Source organism: Orycteropus afer, unplaced genomic scaffold (assembly GCF_000298275.1).
Source record: "Orycteropus afer afer isolate SDZICR_OR568_19922 unplaced genomic scaffold, OryAfe1.0 scaffold00226, whole genome shotgun sequence".
Taxonomy (NCBI): domain Eukaryota; kingdom Metazoa; phylum Chordata; class Mammalia; order Tubulidentata; family Orycteropodidae; genus Orycteropus; species Orycteropus afer.
Genome location: NW_006921813.1, coordinates 683616 through 692095, shown reverse-complemented (window position 1 = coordinate 692095; position 8480 = coordinate 683616). Strand labels below are relative to the sequence as shown.

General features: G+C 36.9%; 1 pseudogene; it reads right to left on the bottom strand.

Annotated features, from left to right (window-relative positions):
• Nucleotides 1-3733: 3733 nt before the first annotated feature.
• On the bottom strand, nt 3734-5448 carry LOC122150763 (annotated as a pseudogene).
• Nucleotides 5449-8480: the final 3032 nt, after the last annotated feature.

Sequence of the window (8480 nt, the reverse complement as noted above, 5' to 3'; positions counted from 1 at the left end):
GAAAGAATTGGCCAGGGAAAACCTTCTGAATAGCAAAGAAACACTGTTTGGTACATTACCGTGCAACTTTAGGAATAGTCCGTTTAGGCTAAAAGGCTCACAAAATAGGACTGGGAAAGAGCTGCAATATCATCTGGTATAGTACTTTTTATTAATTATAATTGGTATATCATTTATAATTGGTAGAATTATTAATTATAATTCATATATATAACATGCATAGTGTTTTGAAATTATCAGTGTTTCAATTATGTCTTTTATAGTGTATGTGTGTGTGTATATATATATATAATATGTATATATAAAGGACCTCTAGTGGCATAGTGCCTAAGGCATTTGACTGCTAACCAGAAAGAAGCCTGGCAGTTCAAACCCACCAGCCACTCCTCAGAAGGAAGACTGGCAATCTACTTTCATAGCAAGAATGCCTTGAAAATACAAGGAGGGTTTGCTATGAACTGGAACCAACTTGGTGACTGTGAGGTTTTTTTTTTTTTTTGCCCACCAAGGGGATTGGCTTGCCTACTAAACAATCCAAATATGATGCTTAAAACCCTTGTGCAGGTGGGACTAGGCAAATAAGATGCTTGGGAACCCTGTAGATTGTGGTCCTTTTTGCCTGTCCATTAGGCTTAAAGTGAACCAGTTCCAGAAGTGGAGCTACCCTGTGTACCGCAGAGTCAAACACTGACGGACCCTATAGCATCCTCATAGTTGTTGCCGTGGTTGAGCCCGTCGTCACAGCTGCTGTGTCAGTCCATCTCGTTGAGGGTCTTGCCCTTTTTTGCTAGCTCTCTGCTTTACCTGGAATGCTATCCTTCTCCAAGGACTGGTCCTTTCTGACTACACAACCAAAATATGTGATATGAAGTCTGTCCAGTCTCACTTATAAGGAACATTCTCCTGTACATCCTCCAAGACAGATTTATTTCTTCTTCTAACAGTCATGGTTCTTTCAAGATTCTTTGCCAACACCACAATTTAAATGCATCGATTCTTTTGTAAATATGAGGCTAATGAAAATACCATGGTTTGGGTCAGGTGCATCCTAGTTTTCCAAGTGACATATTTGCTCTTAAACACTTCAAAGTGATCTTTTGTAGCAGTTCTGCCTATGAAACTGGTTGCTTGATTTTTTGGCTGCTGCTTCCATAAACCTTTGACAACTTCATTCTTTTCTCCATTTATCATAATATTACTTATTGGTCCAGTTGTGAGGATTTTTGTTTTCTTTATGTTGAGATGGAATCCATATTGAAGGCTATAGTCTCTGATCTCCTCATTCATGTATAGGAAATCAATCTGTTAAAGTATCTGCCCTTGGGTATTAACATTTGTTCTTTAATTCTTACGATGTTAGTGATTTTCTTTGGAAAACATATTTTCTTCACTTCTAAAGGGTGGGTGAGGAGAACAGTGTTACTTAAACATATAAGAAACAGAGTAAACAAAATATTAAATGACTATGTTGTTGTTATGTGCCGTCGAGTCGGACGTGACTCATAGCGACCCCTCCTTGGGTTTCCGAGGCAGTATCACTACGGAAGTAGATTGCCCCATCTTCCTTCCGAGGAGTTGCTGGTGGATTTGAACCGCCAGCCCCCTGGTTAGCAGTCAATTGCCTTTAGCCACTATGCTACCAGAGCTCCCAGCGACAGTCCATAATTTTTTTTCTGCTAAACTATTTGCTATATATTAACACTATCTTCTTGACTGATATTTTGGATGGCTATAGATTTTTTCATGGTTGTCTACCTCCAGCACTATTTTTAAACTTTAACAATAATTTTGATTCACAAACTAGAAGGTGTTTTTTTTTATTATTTTATTTTTTTGTTTTTTTACCATATTTTGTTTTTGCTTGGTGTAAGCAGTCAAGTTCTGTAGTATCCCATGGGGTCACCATGAAGGTGAAAACACTCACACACTCATACTCACACACACACACACACACACACAAGGATATAGGAGTTGGAGGAAAAATTACAATTAAAAAAAAAAGAAAAAGTTTAATTTTGTCTGAGAGTTATAATTTTTGGATGACAGTATGTTTATTAATTTGCTTACCAATTGCTCCCTATGTATGAAAGTAAAATGAAAAGAATCTAGGTTTCTATGAATTTATCCAAATTGAAAATTGTATCCTGGATATATTGTATTGAAATATGTTTATGAAGGATTGTAGCAGTCTTAAGTTTAGACCGACAATCCACAAACTGAAAAATATATGTGTGTAGAAGCACAGAAACTGATGTGAAGGGATACTGATGTTTTGTGAATTTCTTCACATGTTCAATTAAGGTTTTGGAGTAGTACATTTCTAAGACCCAGTCCTAGAGTAATTTCATTGTGGAATTGTGTACAAGACTGAAAGCAAGATATACTTTCTGCTGTGTTCTAATTTATCTTTAAAAAATTATCTGTCAAATTCACTTGGATTTGTTACCAACAAATTACAGTGAAGTCTTAACATCAAAATTTGAAAAGCTGGAAATGTCTCTTCAGTGCTAGACTCTATTCCCTGAATCACATTTGAACATATATTCTCACGTTTCATCTTGCAAAGCATCGCAATATCCCATTATTGTAATCCTGCCATTTGAGAACCTTCTGTAATCAGCCAGCTTCTGATTTCCTTCATATAGGTATTTCTTAAAATAGTAGTTGACAAAGTGAAAAAGAAATGAAAAGTAGTTTCCAGCAAGATGGATGACTGACCCGAAGAAAAACTTCTTCCTTAAAATGCACAGAAACGCTGAGTAGAATATAATCATCATTTGAAAATCAGAGTAGAACTTAGGAGAAAGCAATGAAAGTTATAGATGCTGGAGAGAGACAATGAGTTTGAGTGGAATCCGAAAACTCATGACCTAACTGGTAAGTGACCTGCAGAAAGAAATACATTTAGAATTACTTTACCAGCAAGGGAGTATCTTTTCAAATAGGATGACATGCATGCAGTCTTATCTCTTTAGAGCTAAAATTAAGACCCCTGCATAAAGTAATACCTCTCATTTAAACAAAAGGACTAAATATACACCACATAACAGAGGGAAGGAATACAGAAGTAGACCAAACATGCAAATCAAGATGTACTGACAATTACTGGTGATTGGGATGCTGAAGTTGACTATAAAGAAGAAGCTTTGGTAGTTGGGAAGAAATATGGCCTCAGTGTAGAAATGACACTGGATAGATAGAGAATTTTGTGGGACCAATCACTTATTCATTGTAAATGCTGTATTCAACAACTAAAAATGACAACTATACTTGTAGACGTTGCCAGAGAGAACACACAGGAATCAAATCGACTACATCTGTGGAGAATGAGACAATGGAAAACCTCAATATCAGGAGTCAGAACAAGCCTGAGGCTGACTACAGAACAGACCACCCACTACTCATAGGTCAATTTAAGTTGCAACTGAAGAAAATTGAAACAAGTCTATGAGAGCCACAATATGAACTTTTATTTTTAACTGTTTAAACACCTTTTAGTTATCCATTTCAAGTGCAACAGGAGCCCTATGTACCCAATGTTATAAAGGCAAATAGGAACACCGGCTTTATTTGTTTATCTGACATTGTCCTTGCTGAGAAGATTGTCAGGCTAGTAGGAAACGGATCTCATTTCACAGTCACTGCCTAACTGCAGCTAAACATGGAAGAATTTTAGGCTAGCTTTTAAAACTCTGAGTTAAGATACACAAAACAGAAAGTTGCATCATCTCCATTAAAATTCCATTGATTTTTCTGAGCTCCTGCTCCCAAAGAGGCCACTAATAGATGAACCTCTCACATTTCCAAGAATAAGCCTCTCTCCTTTTCCAAATGCTTCATTTACTGAAGGGACCCTACTTATGTCCCAGACCTGGAGTACTTCTTTCTCACCTCCAAAGGTGTAAATAAATTGCAAATCCAGGCAACATGAAGAACAAAAGGGACACCCATTTTCCTGTCCCCAGCATGATCTAGACTTGGCCTATCTCCCAATATGTCCGGAATCTTCACATACTTGTCTCCTGAGGCAGTCGCATGACAGACTGATTTGACTGCTGAGATCAAGGCCAGAGACTTCTCATTGTGTGCATTAAGTGTAAAAATAGGCTTATCTGAACATGTATCCAAATTATCTAGAAAGTTATTATCTGTACTGGCCAAAAAATGACAAGGCAAAAACTGATTCCAAGTCCCCCTCTCACTCTGCCCACTGAATCGCCACATTTGGTGGCTCTCATTTGTTCACCACTTTTATTTTATTTATTTTTCAAACCTTCATTATCTCTTTCTAGTTATCCCTTATTTTATAATAAAGCACCCCAAAACACAGTAACTTGAAGTACAATTAGTTATCGTTCACATTATTGTGGGTGGTGTTCTCCCGGGGTCTCTCCTCTTCTTGAAGTCATCAGAAGGATTCACTGGGCTGTACATCCAAGATGCCTCATTGATGGGGTTGGACATGCTGGTTGTTATCTGGGAAGTCAGCTGCATTCCACTGGTTATACAAGTCACCATTTCATTTGATTGATCATGCAAATAATCAAGGGCAAAGTCAAAGGGAATGGAATTAGTCTCTGTCCCTTAATGACAAGGGTTTCCAAAAGTAAATGGGTGCAGAATGTCTGTATTTTTAACTGGTGCTTCACAAGTACCTAGAACACTGCTTGAAATTCTACACAAGTATGTTTTATGCTTGCTTCTGTTATATCCATTCTGGCACCGGTACCACACAATTATAATAACTCTAGCTTTAACCTGACAAGGCCATGTGTATATGTTTTAATGGGCACCTGAACATTATACTGAAGAATTCTTCCTCTCTAGTCTGAATCTTATTTTTTAAAATATGTTGCTTCTGGGAGATGGTAGAGATGAAAAATTTGTATTTTTCAATCTAGCAAGTTTTGGACTTTTTATGCCCCTCCATTCTGCTTACAAACTTAATCTTTGCAGCTAAAAGGACAAAGCTAAAAGGTCAACATTTTATTATTCCTGGAGATCTCTTTGCCCAATTCCAAAAATTCATTAGGTACATTTTCAATCTTCTAAGTAACCTCAGGCATGTGTTTTACCCAATATTTCATCACTCTAAAACACTTGTTTCTAATTTTTCAGCCTCCTAAAACAGTTCTCTCAGCATTTTCTTAACCCCCTCTAATAGTATCTTCCTGGCCTCCTGCTTAGTGAAAAAGCAATATCAGATATTTTATGTTTTTACAGTGGTGGTACCCCTTTTCTGGTAGCAATTTTTGTATCAATTATCTCTTACTACAAAAAATGCTGTATTACAAACAACCACAAAGCTCTGTGACAAACATAACACACATTAGTTGTTACCTGAGCTTCAATGGTGACCCCATATACAGCAGAAATACACTTTGACTGGCCTTGAACTATCTTCACGATTGTTTGTATGCTTGAGTTCCTTGTGTTGGCACTGTGCATTTTGAATGCCTTCTAACCTTGGAGGCTCATCTTTCAGCACTATATTGGACAATATTTTGTAGTGATTCATAGAGTTTTCATTGATAATTTCCAGAAGGTGATCATGAGGTCTTTCATTCTAGTATGGAAGTTCTGCTAAATCCTGTCTGCCTTGAGTGACCCTGCTGGTATTTAAAATACTGATATCTAAAGTATCGATGGGTATTGCTTCCAAAATCATATTATTGTTGTTGTTATTGTTGTTATGTGCCACTGAGTCGGACCCGACTCATAACGACCCCTCCTTGGATTTCTGAGACAGTATCATTACGGAAGAAGATTGCCCCATCTTCCTTCCGAGGAGTGGCTGGTGCGTTTGAACCACCAGCCTTCTGGTTAAAAGTCAAGTGCCTTAGGCACTATGCTACCAGAGCTCCTTATCCAAAATCATAGGAACACTCAAACCACCATAATATAACACACTGACAGATGACCTCATGAGTCTTGAGATAAGCTGGGGGTTAGACTTGCCTTATAGTTGGATCTGCTCCCTGGATGAACAAGTTAGCCAGAGAACAAGGTCTTCCCATAGTGAAAGCAGCTTGTTGCATACATGTTTCTCCAGCCTCTGGTCAGGTTAAACAAATTAATATCTCATTGGCAAAGCAAACCATAGGAGTAAACACAAATTTAAGTGGGCAGGGGAATGTTCCCCACCTCTTTAGTGAGAACAACTGAAAAATCACATGATATAAAGGTTGTGAAGGTATATTAATGCAAACTAAGGTAACTTTCAACTTCCCTGATAAGCCAGTATAGGTTTATTTCATTTAATACTTACACTGATGATATAAGCTTTTGGCATTTTGTTTAATACGGGCAGAGTTTCTTTGGAGGAAGTACAAAATATACCAGTACAGCTGCTGTTAAGTCAGTTCTCACTCATGAAGACTCCATTTATGTCAGAATAGAACTGTGCTCCGATACATACTAGCTTATAAACAAAGTAATTTCAGAGGGTGATGCTCCCTAAGAAACTACAGATAAGAACTAGCACATATTTAGACAAAACTGTTAAGAGGGTATATTAAGACATAAACAGCCTTGGTTTCCTCACTGGCTTGACCACTTTCTAACTGCTATAACATACTTCTTATAATTCATTTTTTCCATTTTCTCTTAATAAAATGTTTAAGTTAGTACCTAGTTCATAGGGTTTTCATAAGGATTAAGTGAGTTAATATATGTGAAATGAAAAAAAAAAAAACCTATACCTTGTATAATATAAGTGTTAAATTCATCAAAGGCCATTCTGAAGAAGTGATGTATTAGTTTACAGTTGAATCATAAAAATAACTAGCTATAAGAATTATGTGTAGGAATATTCTAGGCAGAAGATATAGCAGTAAAAAGGCCTAAACATGTAAGATCTTTTGAGATCCTGGATGAACAGGAAGAAAGCATATGACTCATTCATTCATATGACTTCAAGCATTTACTCTATATGGGTAAAGACCAATGCTTCTTACCAAATTTATCATTTTAAAATTTGTTTAATCTAGTTCTTTAGAATTATTACAGGACATGGCTATTATTATTATTATGTAAGTCTCTTTAAAACAGAGTATTTTGAAACTTGGAATCATTCAACGTTACTCAACATAATATGTTTCCTCCTTCAATCAAAATGGAGATATCATTATCCAAAAGCCCTGGTGACTCAATGGTTAAGTACTTTGCAGTAGTTCAAACCCACAAGCTGTCCCATTGGAAAAAGTTGTGGCAGTCTGCTTCTGTAAAAATTACAGCTTTGGAACCCGTATGGTGTAGTTCTACTCTGTTTTATGAGTCAGAATCAACCCATTGACAATGGATATACGTAATGGGTAAATCTTGGAGCTTACTTTGATTTTTTAGCATTCTTGTCTCATTTACTCTTTAGTCACCACAGGGTTATATCATTTTCTCTGATGAGGTATCTAAAATGTTATTTTCTTTCTTTCAATCTCTACATCTTTCATGCTAATTGAGACCATACTTGTCAAATTCATGATTTGCCTGTCTCATATCTCACTTTAGTCAATGTTCAAGTGGATATCAGGATAATAGTTACTTACAACTATCTTGCCCTCTGTAGCAATTCCCCAAAATGCTATCTATATTCTCACTTGCATGGTATTTTCACTGACACTAAAAGAAGAATTGCTATGTTATTGTTGTTGATAGGTGCCTTCAAGTCAGTTTTGACTCATGGCGACCCTATGTACACCAGAATGAAACACTGCTTGACTCTATACCATCCTCATAATTGTTGCCATGCTTAAGCCCACTATCACATCTGCTGCATCATTCCATCTCATTGAGGGTCTTGCCCTTTTTTTCTGGCTTTCTGGTTTACCCAGAATGCTTTCCTTCTCCAGGGACTGGTCCTTTCAGACCACGTGACCAAAATATGGGAGATGAGTCTGGCCATTCTCACTTCTAAGGAACATTCTGATGTACTTCCTCCAAGACAGATTTATTTCATCTTCTAACTCTCCATGATCCATTCAATATTCTCTGCCAACACCACAATTTAAATGCGTCAATTCTTCTGTAAATATGAGGTTACTGAAAATACCATAGCTTGGGTCAGGTGCACCCTAGTTTTCCAAGTGACATATTTGCTCTTAAACACTTAAAAGTGATCTTTTGTAGCAGATCTGTCTATGCAATAGGTTGATTTCTTGACTGCTGCTTCCATAAACCTTTGACAACTTCATTCTTTTCTCCATTTATCATAATATTACTTATCGGTCCAGTTGTGAGGATTTTTGTTTTCTTTACATTGAGATGTAATCCATTTTGAGGGCTGTAGTCTCTGACATTCATCAGTAAGTGTTTCAAGTCCTCTTCAATTTCAGCAAACAAGGTTATATCATCTAAATATCACAGGTTGTTAGTGAGTCTTCATCCAATCCTGATATGGACTTCTTCATATAACCCAGATTCTTGGATTATTTGCTCAGTATACATATTGAATAAGTACTTTGAGAAGACACAATCCTGACATA